General features: G+C 37.9%; 1 protein-coding gene across 7 annotated transcripts in view; it reads right to left on the minus strand.

Moving 5' to 3' along the window:
- Positions 1 to 19,185, minus strand: part of FAM110B (family with sequence similarity 110 member B) — a 147,969-nt gene that overhangs the window by 112,375 nt on the left and 16,409 nt on the right. Inside the window, exons 1-2 of one of the 7 annotated variants that reach the window (XM_054512608.1) lie at positions 6,259 to 6,281; positions 3,698 to 3,752 (exon numbers count right to left, since the gene is read on the minus strand). The exons of 5 other annotated variants lie outside the window; for them this stretch is intronic. The gene's annotated coding sequence lies outside the window, so the exon portion shown is untranslated. Of the gene's footprint in view, positions 1 to 3,697; positions 3,753 to 6,258; positions 6,282 to 11,098; positions 11,166 to 19,185 lie in introns of those variants that run through there. One more of the 7 variants, XM_045896527.1, reaches the window with a different exon arrangement.

The raw sequence follows: 19,185 nt of genomic DNA on the forward strand, positions 1-19,185 counted from the left end.
TTTAGAGGCCTAGTTAATGAAACCACTTGGGTTTTCTTAGAGAATATGAGCTGACAGATTTTGTAAACAGTACAGCTGGCCCTTGACCAACGAACTGCGAGGGTCCACTTATACCCGAATCTTTTTGTGATAGAAGCAGTACAGTACTGTAAATGTATTTTCTCTTCCTTATGATTTTCTTAATAACATTTTGTTTTCTCCAGCTTATTTTACAGTAAGAACATAGTATATAATACATATAACATACACAGTATGTGTGAAATGACTGTTCATGTTACAGGTGAGGCTTCTGGTCAACAGCAGGCTATTAGTAAAGTTTTGGGGGAGTTAAAAGTTTTACGTGGATTTTCTACTGCATGGTGAGGGATCGGCACTCTAACTCCTGCACTGTTCAAAAGTCAACTGTATATGTAGGGAAGCAGGGTAAGATAAATTAAAATAAACCAACAGATAACAGAAGAATCCCTCTAATCATGCCCAAAAGAGCAAAAAAAAAAAAGAAAAAAAAATGGTGAGGGAAACAAAATATCCTTTGAAAGGGGTTCCTTTCTTGAAAAAAAGTCAGCAACAAAATACCTTCCTTATATTTCTTCATAATCACTCATTCATGGTACTAAAACTCAGTGCGAGACAAAAAACCCCATTTAAAAAAGACAAGATTTAAACACTTTCAAAAAGAAAATAAACAAATGTCAAGTAAGCACAGGAAGAGATACTCAATATAATTAGTCAGTAGGAAAATGCAAAGTAAAACCTCAATGAGATACCATTAAAAACTCGTAAGAATGACTAAATTTAAAAGGACTAAAATATCAAGTGTTTGCAAGGATGTGAAGGAACTAGAATCCTTATACAAGGCTGGCAGGAAATCCAGAAAGTCACAGGCACTTTGAAAAATAATTGGACAGTTTCTTTATTTTTTTATTATGTTACGTTAATCACCATACATTACATCATTAGTTTTGATGTAGTTAGTGTTCCATGATTCACTGTTTGCATATAACACCCAGTGCTCCATTCAATACGGCACGTGCCCTCTTTAATACCCATCACCAGGTTAACCCATCCCCCCACCCCCTCCCCTCTAGAACACTCAGTTTGTTTCTCAGAGTCCATAGTCTCTCATGGTTCGTCTCCCCCTCCGATTCCCCCCCCTTCATTTTTCCCTTCCTGCTATCTTCTTCGTTTTTTTATTTTAACATATAATGTATTACTTTAAATTCAAATTTGATTAATTAACATATAATGTATTATTAATTTCAGAGGTAGAGGTCAGTGATTCATCAGTCTTATATAACACCCAGTGCTCATTACATCACGTGCCCTCCTTAATGTCCATCATCCAGTTACCCCATTTCCCACACCCTCCCCCTCCAGTAACCCTCAGTTTATTTCCTATGATTAAGAGTCTCTGATGGTTTGTCTCCCTCTGATTTTGTCTTGTTTTATTTTTTCCTCTCTTCCCCTATGATCCTCTGTTTTGTTTCTTAAATTCCACATATGAGATCATATAACTGTCTTTCTCTGATTGACTTACTTCGCTTAGCATAATAACCTCTAGTTCCATCCACATTGTTGCAAAAGGCAAGATTTCATTTTTTGATGGCTAAGTAGTATTCCATTGTATATATATACACCACATCTTCTTTATCCATTCATCTGTCGATGGACATCTGGGCTCTTTCCATAGTTTAGCGATTATGGACATCACTGCTATAAACATTGGGGTGCAGGTGCCCCTTCGGATCACTATATTGGTATCTTTGGCGTAGATATCTAGTAGTGCAATTGCTGGGTCATAGGGTAGCTCTATTTTCAACTTTTTGAGGAATCTCCATACTATTTTCCAGAGTGGCTGCACCAGCTTGAATTCCCACCAACAGTACAGGAGGGTTCCCCTTTTTCTACATCCTCCCCAACATCTGTCGTTTCCTGACTTGTTAATCTTTGCCATTCTGACTGGTGTGAGTGGGTAGCTCACTGTGGTTTTGATTTATATTTCCCTGATACCAAGTGATGTGGAGCATTTTTTCATATGTCTATTGGCCATTTGGATGTCTTCTTTGGAGAAATGTCTGTTTATGTCTTCTGCCCATTTATTGATTGGGTTATTTTTTTTCTTGGGTGTTGAGTTTGTAAGTTCTTTATGGATTTTGGATACTAGGCCTTTATCTGATAAGACATTTGCAAATAACTTCTTCCTTTCTGTCGGTTGTCTTTTAGTTTTGTTGACTATTTCCTTTGCTGTGCAGAAGATTTTTATCTTGATGAAGTCCCAATAGTTCATTTTTGCCCTTGCTTCCCTTGCCTTTGGAGATGTGTCTAGCAAGAAGTTGCTGCAGCCAAGTTCACTGAGGTTGCTATCTGTGTTCTCCTCTAAGATTTTGATGGATTCCTGTCTCACATTTAGGTCCTTCATCCATTTTGAGTCCATTTTTGTGTGTGGTGTAAGGAAATGGTCCAGTTTCATTCTTCTGCATGTGGCTGTCCAATTTTCCCAGCACCATTTGTTGAAGAGACTGTCTTTTTTCTATTGGACATTCTTTCCTGCTTTGCAAAGGGTAGTTGACCATAGCACTGAGGGTCCACTTCTGGGCTCTCTGTTCTGTTCCATTGATCTATGTGTCTGTTTTCGTGCCAGTACCATGCTGTCTTGATGATCACAGCTTTGTAATAGAGCTTGAAGTCCGGGATTGTGATGTCACCAGCATTGGTTTTCTTTTTCAACATTCCTTTGGCTATTTGGGGTCTTTTCTGATTCCATAAAATCTTAAGATTATTTGTTCCAGCTCCGTGAAAAAAGTTGGTGGTATTTTGATAGGGATTGCACTGAATGTATAGATTGCTCTGAGTAGCACAGACATTTTAACATTTGTTCTTCCAATCCATGAGCATGGAACGTTTTTCCATTTCTTTGTGTCTTCCTCAATTTCTTACATGAGTGTTCTATAGTTTTCTGAGTACAGACCCTTTGTCTCTTTGGTCAGGTTTATTTCTAGGTACCTTATGGTTCTGGGTGCAACTGTAAATGGGATCGACTCCTTAATTCTCTTTCTTCTGTCCAACTGGGCAGTTTCTATCATAAAGTTAAACACACACCATATGACCCAGCAATGCCACACTGAGGTATTTACCCAAGAGAAATTTAAAGACACAAATTCCCAAGACTTGTATAAGAATGTTCATAGTAGCCTTATTCATCATAGCCCAAAACATGAAAGAACTCAAATGTCCATCAACTGATGAATAAATAAACAAATTATTGTGTAGCACACAAAGGAACACTACTCAATAATAAAAAGGAAAGAATTACTGATGCATTTAACAACATAAGTAAATCTCAGAAATATTATACTAAAAAGCCAAACACGAAGGACTAAAGGTCTAGGTCCACTTATATGAAGTTTTTGAGAAGGCGAAACTATAGCAGTAGAAAGCAGATCAGTTGTTGCGAGGGGCCAGGGTGTGGGGAAAAGGGGCTGAATGCAGAGAGTACTGACAGAACATGCTGGGGGGACGGAAATGTTCTATATCATGATTGTAGTAGTGCTACATGCTCGTGCGTATTGTTGAAAATTCACTGAATTATACCCTTAACATCAGTGAATTCAACTGTATATTCAGTATACTTCAACAAAACTGATTAAAAACAAAACAAAACTCAGGGCTACCATCATGTAACCTGGAAATCAGTAACCTCATCAATAAGATCTGCAAATCCTTCAGCAGATGGCACTGGACATCTTCCAATACTTAATCATCAGTGACGGGTAAGTACCAGGAGACCACCATAAAAGAGAAAGAAAAAACCAATAGTCAAATTTATTGCTTACAGGGAAATTAAATTACTACATTTTTCTACAACTTCCAATAGGTTTTAGCTTTCTGTTCCAGAAAGTGGGCTAATAATATGTACTCTAAAATAAACCTCCTCGGGGAGCCTGGGTGGCTCAGTTGGATAAATGTTTGTCTTCAGCTCAGGTCATGATATCGGGGTTCTCAGATGGAGCCCGAGTCTGGCTCCCTGCTCACTGGGGAGTCTGCTTCTCCCTCTCCCACTGCCCTTCCCCCCACCCCCCACTCGTGCTCTCTCCCTCTCTCTCAAATAAATAAAATCTTTAAAATCTTTTAAAAAAATAATAAAATAAACCTCCTCATTGTAAAAGAAAAATCTTCCTAAAACTATTGGTGATCCATATAGGGTAATATATAGAAGATTGAAGAATTACCAAGAAATTCATAGGAAAAAAACCAACAAGTATGGAAATGTGAAGAAATATGGGTTAGCTTATAAATCAACTCCAAAATTATTCTTTAAAACTCTTTGATACGTTAATTGGGAAACACTTCTAAAGCATCCATAAGGATTTGACCTGGTCTACTAGACATGCTTATCTATGATATAAATAAAGACTTTAAGATAGGCTTACCAAAATTATAGCTGACTCAGAGGTTAAAAATGGCTAAAATGTTATATAATAGAATCATGACTCTAAATGTATAAAGATGGAACAATTTTATTTTATTAATGTCAAATATACAGGAAAAAAGTTGCATTCATTCAACAAATACTCTATGAGGGGCTGCCATGTGTTGGTAACTAGGTGAGAAAACACACCAAGATTTAAAAAGTGCCCTTTCTTTGCCCTTACAAAGTTTATCAACCAAAAAATGTAAGTAATGCACTCTGCGATAGGAGTTCTAAACTAATTAATCTGAAAAAGACCTACGAGCTTGAGGTTATCACACAACTCTTCACCTATGGCATAAATACTAGTGAAATTACAGGCTGAACTAACAGAATTATCAAATTCCATACACATACACGCAAGTACTACTCTGCTTCAAATGGGTCAACTGCGTAGGGGTGTGGATAACACTCCATTACACTCTGGATGTACTCATTACAAGTCCCATTCTAAAGCCCAGCTTAGGTGCCTCAATCTTCTACCTGTTGCCATCCACCCACTGCTAAAATCCCTAAGATGATGCACAAGCCTGGAATTACCCTGTACCTCCTACACAATCCAGGTTGATAAGAGTGTTAGATACTGTCAGATCTTGACAGACTGAGGCACGGGCTAATAGGAGAAGGACCCAGCAATATTTAAATCAGCCAGGGAAGCGGGGGTAGAAGGTGGATTATCCTATGAAAGAAGAAACATCATTCTGAATGACAGAAGTTAGAGGGGAAGATATGGCTCACTATAGGAGCATTCCAGTCCTGACCAATCTCAAATTTGAAGAGACTGCCTCATGAGGTAGACCTGGCAGCGTAAGTTTACTGAGCTGAGAATTTAGCCCTAATTCTATTTCCAATACTTCATCATAATGGGCTACCTGTCTCCCAACGCCCAGATTTTCAACCTTCCCTGTGGATCTTTCTCAAATCCATTTAGGACCATGCCCTCCTACCCACCCCCTGTGCCTACAAACTTTACCTCTTTCAGTGGCTCTGTATCACTGACAGGATCAAAGCCAAACACTCCTCATGCTGGCAGACAGGGCCCCCTATCAGATTTGCCTCTCCTGCCACACCCTTATATGCTGTGTCCAGGAATCCCAAATCACTGTAGAACACGCTCAGGGGGCCACACTTCTTCTTGCCTTCACGCTGTGCCTGTCATTCGCTGAAATATCCCACACCTCCTGATGTGTGTGTGGAGGCTTCAGCCCACTTGGCCTCCACATAGTTCACACAATCCCTCCTCTGAGAAGCATTCCACGCTTTACCACTTCCTCCTCTCCATGCCCATGGCGCCTTCCTGGTCTCCATGAAAACATTAACCCCAGATCCAAAGATTAGTTATGGCTGTATCTCCCTGATGAACCTTAAACCCCTGCCTGGTTCTCTTAATCCCTAGGACTTAGCCCAGGTCGTGATACTTCACAGATATTTTTGACGAGTCAGGGATTCTAAGATACCCCAGTTGTGTATGTCCTGTCTGACCTTATACCCGTCAGCAGTCTATCAACTAGGCTATGCAGAGGGTACAGAATGAGCCCAGGCAAAGGCTGTCATCTTGGGGCTACAGAAGACAGAGGTGGGCAACTCTCTAAAGAATCCAGGCAGCCTCAGTTGAGATAGAGCATTAGAACCAAAATAATTACCTCATGGACACTCTTGGCTGTTGTGAAGTCAGCTGGGTTCAAATCTTGCTTCCTCAGCTTCACTGAGTATGTGACCTTGAGTAACTAACTTAACCTCTCAAAGCCCAGATTCCCTGGTTATAAAATGAAGATAATTATAGCCCTTACCTCAAAGGGTCACTGTGAGGATTACGTGCCAATGTGTTGTAAAGGAGGTAGGGAAGGAATCTGGAGGTTGCAAATGCTCACTGAATGTTGTCTGATGTCTCAGCAACCTTGTCCTGCCTGCTTTTCCATGACGGAATGGAAATACTACCTACTCCGGAAAAAGGTGTTCAACAAAATGTGTAAAAATGCCAGGTACAGAGGAATCACTTGACTATGAATCACTGATTTCTAAACCTAGAAAATTACCTTTTCTTTCCAAAAAGACAGGATTATACAACTAGAGAATCTCTTTTGAGGTTCAAATCAAAAACATAATCACCTCACGTAATACTCTTCACATACTGTGAAGACTCTTTCAAAAGAGTCTTTTTATGTATTCTAATAATTAATTTATTTGGACTGAATTTAAACAGATCCTTATATTTCTCTAAGCTTGACAAAAAAAAAAAAAAAGCACACTCAAAAGTTTCATTAAATTCACTCAAATGTAGCCCATCACTTTTGTTCATTGATTCTCTATAAACAATAAGACTTAGCAAACCGCATTTGGTCAAAGAAATGTTATATCCAAGATAGAAATTTCTGAAAAATCTCATAATGGAAAAACCCATAAACAGCTTACTACAGCGTCCGTGTCACAAATTTATCTTAAGGATAAGTGCACCTGGTTCCAACCAACACATTTTGTAGAAAGAGTGTCATTTCAAATGTTCACTTTTAACACTCAACACAGAGCTTATTATACAAATACATGTTTATAAACCTAGCACCTTATTGACTGGCTTACGATCCAATTACTAATACTGTCCTTTTCCAGAGTTTTAATGATTGTGAGTCAGTACCTGAAATAATATCTCATTTAGAAAAGATTAATAAAATCACAAAGCAAACAGTTTATGGTAAGTAGCTCTCAGCCAACACGTCAGCAAGCAATTGGGTGGGATGTTATTTAGATGCAAGAACATGAATGTAAGCAGGAGTAATTCTGATATATTCTGCAGGACTAACAGGCTACTCTGGAAAGAAAAACAGAGGAGCTTCTTTCCGTAAAAATTTTCAAACTTGTGGGGCAAATGGGTGGCTCAGCCGGTTGAGCCTCCGACTCTTGATTTTGGCTCAGGTCATGATCTCGGGGTCCTGGGACCGAGCCCCATGTGTGGGGGTTCTACTCTCAGCAGGGAATCTACTTATGGATTCTCTCTCTCTTCCTCTCCCTCTGCCCCTCACCTTGCTCACTCTCTCTCTCTCAAATAAATAATCTTTAAATTTTTTTTTTTCAAACTTGTGGAGTGCCTGGCTGGCTCAGGCAGGAAGAGCATGTGATTCTTGATCTTGGGGTCATGAGTTCAAGCCCCACATTGGGTGTAGGGATTACTTAAATAAATAAAACTTAAAAAAATTCTTTTTGAACTTGAGATTTCCTAAATCTAAAATATACTTCCAAAGTCACTGAACTTCTTTGTCCAGCAGAAAGTGTTGTAGAAAATGTGTATTTTGTAGTTACTCAAATTTTTATGTGCAAAATCCCTTACTAACCGACATTATGGAAAATACTTCTTTCATGAAAAAACGTAGCAGTAAGGAACTTCCTAACCTAAGGCATAAAGCATTTATCTTATCTGGAGATGATCTTTAAATTATTATTTTTTTAAATTTTTTGTTGTGGTAAAATATCCAACACAAAAGTTACCATCTTAAACTGTTTTAAAGTGTACAGTTCAGTCGTATTAAATACATTCCTAATGCTGTGCAACCATCACCACCATCCATTTCCAGAACTCTTTTTATCTTGTAGAACTAAAACTCTGCACCCATTGAACAATAAATCCATTCCCACTCCTCCGTACCCCTGGCAACTACTTTCTTTCTCCATTATTTTGACTACTCTAAATATTTCATATAAGTGGAATCATATAGTATCTGTCCTTTTGTGATTGGCTTACTTCACTTAGTATATAATGTCTTCAAGTTTCAAACATGTTGTAGCATGTGTCAGAATTTCCTTTGTTTTGAAGGCTGAATACTATTGCATTCTATGGACGTACCACATTCTGCTTACTCATTCATCCACTGATGAACACGTGAGTTGCTTGTACGTTTTAGTTATTGTAAATGATACTGCTGTGAACATGGGTGTACAAAAATCTCTTCAAGACCCTGCTTTCAGTCCTTTTGAGTGTATACCCAGAAGCAGAATTGCTGGCTCATAGGATAATTCTACTTTTGTAAGTTACACTTTTTGGATGAGTAAATTAAATCAGTGAGTAATCAAATCAATCACTATGTTCCTCAAAAAATAAAAATTATGTAATAGTACTTAAATAACCCTATCATGCCAAGAAATTATGTTCACAAAATTCTGTTTTCTGCTATGACTGTAAACTGGCAATCTCCCATCCTACCAGGCATGTCCAAATACCAAAAAAGAGAGTGTTGATGAGATGCTCATCTCCCCGCCGCCACTTTTTTTTTTGCCTTAAAAAATTAAGTCTCCATGATACATTCAACATTGGACCGCAGGGACTCTATCAATTACACTGTTTGTAAGACACACACACACTCGTTATGCTCATCAAACATGCAGGCGCAGTGCTTTCCTACACTGTTGGTTTTTTATTTGGTCCTCAAGAGACGGATCTCTGTTTAATAACGTTGAGGTCTGGGGCTCTTTGTCTAGGTGAAAAGTATCATTGGAGTCCCTTTCAAGTACTTCCCAGAGCAGATGGCAATGATTTCAGACCAAAGAATCTCTACTTTTAGCTTTCTCTTAAAAAAACTATTCGTCTCATTAATAAGCGATAATAAGGATAGAACAATGCCCACATCAACACTGGCATTTTCTGCTATCCTATAAAATTAAGCATCATCTTAATAAAATGTAATGCAATCGACTGGACACTTCTTTTTTTAATGTTTAAATACATGCTTTTATTGAGACATCAGATTTTATATTATTACATTTCTTAATCAGTGGTATAATACACATGATAGAAAATTTACCATCTTACTTATTTTTCGGTGCATCAAGGATATTCCAATTCTTGTCCAATCATCACCACCATCCATCTCCAGAACTCTTTTCACCTTGAAAAACTGGAATTCTGTACCCACTAAATATAAATAAATAAACTCTGTACTCTGTCTCCCGCCCCTCCCCCCACTCCCCACCCAATATTGAGCAACTGCTAATTGTCTCCCGGAATTGAGCAACTGCTAATTGTCTCCGGGAATTCGACTTCTTTAAGTACCTCATGTAAGTGGGATTATACAGCATTTGTCCTTTCATGGCTGGCTCATTTTGCTCAGCATAAGTCCTCCAGGTTCATCCACTCTGATGACTTCCCATTCAGTTTTTCCTTCCTTCCCCTATGATCCTCTGCGCTGTTTCTTATATTCCACATATGAGTGAAACCATATGATAATTGCCTTTCTCTGACTGACTTATTTTGTTCAGCATAATATCCTCCAGTTCCATCCACATCAATGTAAATGGTAAGCATTCATCCTTTCTGATGGCTGAGTAAAACACTTCCCAATTTAAATCTCAGTTCTACTCAGAATTGTTCTAAATTAAATATCAACACATTCAATACCACTGGGTTGAAACCAGAAATATAGTACATGATCCATTATGTTTCAACCATTAGTGGTAGTAATATTGCAATACACCTCTTGCGATGGTATTAGGAAGTAGTACCTCTGGGAGGTGGGTAGGTCATGAGAATGGAGCCCTCATAAATGGGATGAGTGCCCTTATAAAAGAGACACAAGAAACTTTCTTCTTCATCCCTTCTGCCCTGTAAGGACACAAGACTAAAAAGTTGTCCATGAACCAGGAAACGGGCCTTCATGATACATGGAATCTGCCTGAACCTTGATCTTGGACTTCCCAGTCTCTAGAACTGTAAAAAATAAACATTTATTATTTAAGCTACCCAGTCTATGGTAGTTTGTTACAGCAGTCTAAAAAGACTAAGACAGGGCTCCTGGGTGGCTCAGTTGGTTAAGCGACTGCCTTCGGCTCAGGTCATGATCCCAGGGTCCTGGGATCGAGTCCCGCATCAGGCTCCCTGCTCTGCGGGGAGCCTGCTTCTCCCTCTCCCACTCCCCCTGCTTGTGTTCCTTCTCTCACTGTGTCTCTCTCTCTGTCAAATAAATAAATAAAATCTTTAAAAATAAATAAATAAAAATAAAAGACTAAGACAGCTATGGATCCACTTTATGTATCTTTAACTTCTCCTGTTTTCTGATTTGCATTTGATTGGGCAGTTTCATAACTGAAAAGAAGTCTGTCTCAGGGCAAGTGCCAGAGAACAAGGTTTGATTTCATTTTTATTCTCTTTCAGATATCTTATTTTATTGTCAGGTATCCATAACTAGGGGTGGCTCATTAGAATTATATAGGTATCTGATTTTAGTCTTGGAAAAAGGAAAAACTAGAATGTCACTCAGCACTTTCGACTTGCACTGATGATCATCTGCCAGTGTTTTCCATTGGTTAAACCCAACCAGAATCCAGAGAACTCACGGATGGATTTCAAACTTTTGGGCATTTGCTTTAAAAAATGCATATGAGACTTCGATTTCCAATTAGGATACAAAGCATGTAGAGAGGCCTTTGATCTCATGGTCAAAAGAAATTTCAGCTGGACAAAATAAAAACATATCTTTCTGTGGGTCAGTCTAGCAAAGAATAATAAACACAGAAGCCTTGATGACCTCATTTCAACAAGAAACAAGCCCTTCATAGGCAAGCTGAAAGCCAGCGTAGGCTGCATGTCTAAAGGCTGTGCCTGGCTAGCCTGCGGAGTGGGAGGAAGATCCCACAGAGAGATCTGACCTGGCAGGAACACGGAGAGAGAGACCAGCCTTACAGGACAGTGTGAACAGGCAGGACAGACAGGAATCTAAAAGAACAACAAATGCAACAGCAAATTATTAGTAAGTCTTCAAATCTACCCCATACCCTCCTCCCCAAAAACCAGACAAAAGAGTAACCGTGAAGAGGTTAGAAAGCCCAGAGAAATCACATAGCCCATATATTCTCATGGTACTTCAAACTCTAAATGTAAAGGGGAATCAAAATACTTAAAATGGTAGTCCAGGGGTGTCTGGGTGGCTCAGTCGTTAAGCGCCTGCCTTCGGCTCAGGTCATGATCCCGGGGTCGTGGGATCGAGTCCCGCACTGGGCTCCCTGCTCAGCAGGAAGCCTGCTTCTCCCTCTCCCACTCCCCCTGCTTGTGTTCCCTCTCTAGCTGTCTCCCTCTGTCAAATAAATAAATAAAATCTTTAAAAAAATAAAATAAAATGGTAGTCCAACCCTCTCCCACCTGAAATACCGACAGAGATTAAAAAAAAAAAGGAAGATCAGGTGAACTCAATCTGATTAAAAGTGCAAGCCAGGCTTCAGCTAAATTCTAAGGGATCTGAATATTCTGCTCCTCACCCTAATCTCCATGAAGAAGAGCGAGCTTCCATTCTCTGATATTTGAAACAAAATATTATACTTCAGTCTTTACTATTTTATTTACACCACCTGGGATATAATTTTTAAAATTACAAAATACATAAAGAAACAGGAAAATGTGATCCATAATTAAGAATTAACATAGTGAGTAAGAAAAAAAATGGATGACTCCATTAATGAAATTAGTAACAACTACAATAAATGTTAAAGAATATACAAAAAATAAGCATATAATGGGAGAAGATTTGAGATATATTAATACAAAATAGAAATTCTAAAATAGAACTAAATAAAAATCCTGAACTAAAAATACAGTATTTGAGCAAAAAGTTTATTGGGTGGTATATCACCTGAGGGAAGGTAAATAAAAGCAAAGATGGGCTATAAGGACTACATCTAAATAAAAAGCTTTTGCACAGTGAAGAAAACAATCAACAAAACTAAAAGGCAACCTGCTGAATGGGAGAAGATATTTGCAAATGACGTATCTGATAAAGGGTTAGTATCCAAAATATGTATTTATTTATTTTAAAGATTTTATTTATTTATTCATGAGAGACAGACACAGAGGGAGGCAGAGGCAGAGGGAGAAGCAGGCTCCCCACTGAGCAGGGAGCCCTACTCAGGACTTGATCCCAGGACCCTGGGATCATGACCTGAGCCAGAGGCAGACACTTAACCGACTGGGCCACCCAGGCGCCCAGTATCCAATATATAAAGATAGATAGATAGGTATCTCTATCTTTATAAATAAAAAATATAAAAAGTACATTTAAAAATATATGAAGAACTTATACAACTCAACACCAAAAAACCCCAAATAATCTGATTAAAAATGGGCAGAAGACACGAACATACATTTCTCCAAAAAAGACATCCAACAGACACATGAAAAGATGCTCAACATCACTTATCATCAGAAAAACGCAAATCACAACTACAATGAGGTATCACCTCACACCTGTCAGAATGGCTAAAATCAAAAACACAAGAAACAAGTATTGGCAAGGATGTGGAGAAAACGGAACCCTTGTGCACTAATGGTATGAGGGCAAACTGGTGCAGCCACTTTGGAAAACAGTATGGAGGTTCTTCAAAAATTAAAAATAGAAATATCTTACCATCCAGCAATCACACTACTGGGTATTTATGCAAAAAAATACAAAAACACTAATTCAAAGGGATACATGCATCCCTATGTTTATAGCAGCATTATCTACAACAGCCAAGATATGGAAACCGCCTAAATGTCCATTGATAGATGAATGGATAAAGAAGGTGTGGTACACACACACACACACACTGGAATATTATTCAGCTATTAAAAAAATGAATGAGGGGCACCTGGGTGGCTCAGTTGTTAAGCGTCTCAGCTCAGGTCATGATCCCAGGGTCCTGGTATAGAGCCCCACATCGGGCTCCCTGCTCTGCAGGAAACCTGCTTCTCCCTCTCACCCTCCCCCTGCTTGTGTTCCCTCTCCCACTGTGTCTCTCTCTGTCAAATAAATAAATAAAATCTTAAAAAAAAAAAAAAAGAATGAAATCTTGCCATTTGCAACAACATAGATGGAGCTAGAGAGTGCTAAGTGAAATATGCCAGTCAGAGAAAGACAAATACCATGTGATTTCACTCATATGTGGAATTTAAGAAACAAAACAAATGAACAAAGGAAAAAGAGAGAGAGAGAGAGACAAACCAAAAGAACAGACTCTTGAGAACAAATTGATGGTTACCAGAAGGGAGAGGGGATGGGTGAAATAGGTGATAGGGATTAAAGAGCACACTTATCATGATGAACACTGAAGAAGGTACAGAAATGCTGAATCACCATACTGTACACCTGAAACTAATATAACATGGTATGTTAATAATACTGAAATTAAAATGAAAAACTTAATTAGAAAAGTGAAAATCTGAAAAAAAAAGTTTATTGGATGGGCCTCACAAAAGACAAGTCAGTAATCTTACATTTTCCAAATTAAACAGAGAAAAAGGACAGGAAAAAAATGAACTAAATAGCACTGACTTGAGAAATAATATCAAACAATCCAAAATATGAATAATTAGAGGAGAGAGAACAATGGGGTTTAAAATATTTCAAGAAATGTGAATGAAATGTACCAAATTTGAAAAACATCAAACCATTAACCCAAGATGCTCAATGAATCCCAAGCAGAAAAATACAAGCAAAACCAACCTATACTTATCATGATCTAATTTCTGAAAACAAACCATAAAAAGAAAAAAAATAAAAAGCAAGAAGAAAAAAGGACATTACATACAGGGGAACAAAGATAGTAATAATGGTCAATATCTCATTAGGAGCAATAGAAGCCAGAATGGAACAACCTTCCTAAAGTGCTAAAAGGAGAAAACGGTCAACCTAGAATCCTATGCTTGTCAAAATTACCCCTCAAAAATGAAGGCAAATTAAAGACATTTTCAGCTAAATGAAAGCTGAGAATATCTGTCACTAGCAGATGCACATTACAGTAAATGACAGAGAAAGTTCTTCAGGTTGAAGGGAAATAACACCAAACAGAAAAACTCAGATTTACAGGAAGGAATAAAGAGCAAAGACATGGTAAAATGTGGACAAATATTTTAAAGTTTTTTTTTTTTAACTTAAAAAAAAAGGCAATTGGCTGTAAAGCAAAACATACTACTGTATTATGGAGTTTATAACTTATGTAGAAGTAAGATATATAATACCAGCACAACAAGTGAGAGGATGGTAAATGGAAATGTATAGTTGTAAGATACTTAGATTAAATCCAAAGTTGTAATATGAATTCAACATAGATGAATCCCTAAAACAACCAGTAAAATTTAAAACCAAACCTTGGGGTGAGGGTATGGGTTAGCCTGGTGATGGGTATTAAGGAGGGCACGTACTGCATGGAGCACTGGGTTTTATATGAGAACAATGACTCGTGGATCACTACATCAAAAACTAATGATGTACTGTATGATGACTAACATAACATAATAAAATTAAATAAAATTTAAAAAATAAAGAATAAAAACATAAAAAAAAAACCCTTGGCTAAAAAGCCAAGGAGATTAAATGAAATACTAAAGAATATTTGAATAATCCAAAATTAGGCAAACAGAAAGGACAAACACATCAAATAAATAGAATACAAATAATGAGAGAGCAGACTTAAAATGGGCCGTATCAATAATTACATTAAATGTAAATGGATAAAACCCTCAGTTAAGAGGGATAATATTCAAGACTGGTTAGAAAGCCACAACTAACTATATGCCATTTATAAGAGACACACTTCAAGTATAAAGGCCAGATAGGTTAAAAATAACAGAATTTATACATATATATGTATGTAAATATATATGCATGTACATATGTATATATGTATGCATGTATATGTATATACTATATATGTAATGTATGTATATATTATACAGATACATATATATAATACATGTATATATATACCATAGTGTGTATGTGTGTGTATGTAGATACCAATCATAAAAAATGGGTGTGGCTATATTACTATCAGATAAAGTAGACTTCAAGACAAGGAGTATCACTAGAGATAAGAAGGGGTATTATATAATGATCAAAGGGTCAATTCAGCACAAAGACATTAAGAGTTCTAATTTTGTATGCACCTAATTATAGAACCTCAAACTAAATGAAGCAAAAATTTACAAAACTAAAGAGAGAAACAGACAAATCCACAATCACAGTTGAAGATTTTTAGCAACCTGTGCTCAGTAACTGGGAGAACAAGTAGACAAAAAAAATTGATAAGGATATATAACATTTTAATTCATTTATTTGAGCATTTAAAAACATAATAATTAACTAGTGTATATGTCCCTTTCTTTCTGTCTTGTTTTTTTTTTTAAGGATTTTATTTATTTGAGAGAGAGAGAGCATGAGCAGGAGGTCGGGGGGGGCAGAGGGAGAGGAAGAAGCAGACTCCCCGCTAAGCAAGGAAGGCGACGCGGGGCTCGATCTCAGGACCCTGAGATCATGACCTGAGCCAAAAGCAGACACTTAACCGACTGAGCCACCCAGGCGCCCCTATATGTTCTTTTCTAAATAAACTTCCTATTCTATAGCCCTGTGAAATAGAAACAGAAGCCTAAGCTTTTTTGGGTTTGAGAATAAAATGATCCAAAACATGTGAACTCCTTAGAACAGTACACTGTAAAATACAGAGGAATCCTGAACACCAAAGTGCCTTTTGAATGATTTTTAGGAATTCCACTCTTTTTGGTTTTCTTTAAGTCCTAGGAAACTGCAGGACATAAATACTGGTGTAGGCTCTTATATTCACATATTTCTCAGCTTTTGGTTCCAGTATAAGTATTAAATACCACACTAGCACCTTTTAGCTACTAATTCCAGGGAAATAGTAAATCAAACCAAATACCAAATATCAATAAAATCAATTATCAAAAATCAAATGGTGTGTTGCTTCCCAAGATACTGAAGCAGATGGGTATCTTCCTTCACAATTTATTTTTTAGAGACTTTGGAAATTTCCAAGCAGAAAATACTGCTGTAATGTCTGCTAGAATTTCACTTAGAGAGATAGCATCTCTTGGTCTTCATGCCCCTCAAACCTATACAAAAAAGAGAGTGCATCCCCTCTCCTCCAATTTCCCAACCCACACTGTACAAAGTTCAAGCCTAAAGCAAAAAGCTAGGTTCTGGACTGCACTAATAGCAGGCATCACCTGGGGCTCCTCTCCTAGAAATAAACAAGTCTAAGGTGAGGCCCTGAAATCTTTATTTTAACTATGTGTCTCTGGTCATTCTTACAAAAGACCTTCAGGTTTTCACACAGGTGCAAATAGACGCTCAGCCCCGCATCACTAGCCACATGACCTTAGCAAGTCAATGAATGAATCCCCCTCAAGTAGGCTCTCATCTACAAAATGGAGACATCTCCACCTTTCAGGAGTAAGGGAAGCAGTATAATGCCTCAAACCTAATAGGTGCTCAAATTCTTTGTTCAAAGAATGAAAGAGAAAATATGCCTGGCGGGCAAGTTGAACATGTGTTCGAGCTGCATGGTTCAGAGCACAGACTTACAGGCTGAAGTCCAAATGCCACAACCTGCCACACTAGGTTTCTCTATTCCTGGAATCTCCCGCACTCAAATATGTCACCTTAACGCTGCAAAACGAAATTGCTCGGAGCATCCCAGACCAGCCGAGCTGTATCATGCCTCAGTCTTTTTTTTTTTAATGCAAAATTCTTTATTTTATTTTAATCAATTATTTTTAAAGTAATTTTAAAAGACTTGTTTACAAGAATGTTTAATTATAACTCTGTGGTCATAAGCCCAGGAATAGTAACTAAATCTACGTTAATTTATTTTCCTCCTTTATGTATTTTTTATTTTTTTAATTTTATTTTATTATGTTATGTTAATCACCATACATTACATCATTAGTTTTTGATGTAGTGTTCCATGATTCATTGTTTGTAATGCCTCAGTCTCTTGACTGGGTCTGTCCCATCGGGCTGGAATCTCCCTCTTTAATTTCTCCCCCAGCCCTCCATCCCAGCCCCAGCCCATCCCTTTACCTGGCTAACACCTACCTTTCCTTAGGTAGATAGATGTGACTCAGCTCGGATCTCACCTTCCTCAGGAAAACTTCCCTGGCCTATTATTCCCCCCCCCCCTCCCTTTTAGGCTAGCACATTCTGATCACCCCACCATCTCTTCTGGGCTCCTTGAGGCAAAGAACACTGCAGGTGTTTGCCTGGAGAACTTCGGTGCAAAGCTGCACCTCAGGAAAAATTTGGGGAATATGTGGAGTTGGGTAGGGAGCCAGTCTTTTTTTTTTTTTTTTTTTTTTTGCGAGAGAGAGAATGAGAGACAGAGAGCATGAGAGGGAGGAGGGTCAGAGGGAGAAGCAGACTCCCTGCTGAGCAGGGAGCCTGATGTGGGACTCGATCCTGGGACTCCAGGATCATGACCTGAGCCGAAGGCAGTCGCTTAACCAACTGAGCCACCCAGGCGCCCGTAGGGAGCCAGTCTTGAGCATTGTAAAAAATCATTCTCTGGTGCTTCCCTGGCCAAACATTGGACCTATAACCGAAACAGTTCAAACAACAGTCGGAAAGGCCCCAGGTGGGAAGGAACTGAGCTCCACCCCCAACCAAGAGCCAGCCTCAACTCACCAGCCACCTAGCTGAGCCCCCTCGGAAGCAGCTGCTCCAGGCCCCGTCCAGCCTCCAGATGACCACAGCCCCAGCAACACCCTGACTGCAGCCTCCAGAGACACCCTGAATTCCCACAGGGACGTCAGGATGGGACACTTCACATTTTTTGAGCCACTAAGTTTTGGGGTTGCTTCTTATGTAACAAGAGATAATACAGATTTTACTTCAACTCCTAGCTTCCTTTTTGCTCAGTATAATTTATCTAAAAGTGTCTATATCATAGATAAAAAAAAAAAAAAATCATGAAAGAGCCATAGAGAACACATGCTCTAGTTTCCTCTGGCCACCCTCACCAAAGAAACATCAGATTTCTCAGATTCTAAAATTGCTTAAAAGATACCCTAGATTCTGCTTTGTGAGGTATTCAGATTAAATGGGTCAACTATATAATTAAACCATAAAAATAGAATGAGTTGAACGATATAGTAAGAAATAGTTCAATAGTCTTTGAGTTGTTTGTTTCCAAATAGGGCTTATTTTAATTATAGAATACACATTTCATTAGATGTTACTTTAAACCCTTGTAACTTTTTAAAAGCATGTTTCAGTTCACCGAAGGCATTTTTACTTAAGGACCTAAGACTAAATTTAGAAATCACCTTTGCTATCTTTATTCCTCCAAATTTACTCTCTTTAATAATATCTACATTAATTTTTGTCGAAATAAAAAAAAGTGTTCCAAAAGTATAAATTTTATGTACTCCAAAACAAAAAAAAGAGCCCAGCTGTCTCAAAGAGCATCAAACTCATTAGCTAAAAACCCAAAAACTCTCAAGAAAAAAAGGATATCATTTCATAAAAACATTTTTTAAACCTAAGGAAGTAAGTACATTTTCATAGCCCAAAGTTGTGATGTGAACAAAAACATTTTAGAATGACTACATTTAAAATATTTTATGAAAACTGAACATGCTCCAAAAACAGATTTCCATTAAAATTTTATTTTAAAATAAAAGTTTCATCATAGTCTTGCTTCCAAATGTCTACAAATGTTTAATAAATGGTACCCCAAAAAGCAAATCATAACTCAACTGATACTTTAAACATGAATGTCCACACAGAATAAAGACAAATGCAAAATGGTTAGGGAAAAACATACATACACGTGGCTTATTAAGCAGAAGTGTTCTATTAAAAATTATGGACTTTGTTTCAGATTCTTTTTTTTTAAGATTTCATTTTTATTTATTCATAAGAGACAGAGAGAGAGAGAGGCAGAGGGAGAAGCAGGCTCCCCACCGAGCA

Source organism: Mirounga angustirostris, unplaced genomic scaffold (genome assembly GCF_029215605.1).
Source record: "Mirounga angustirostris isolate CCGP_5_RB_7025 unplaced genomic scaffold, mMirAng1.0.hap1 SCAF_4, whole genome shotgun sequence".
Lineage (NCBI taxonomy): Eukaryota > Metazoa > Chordata > Mammalia > Carnivora > Phocidae > Mirounga > Mirounga angustirostris.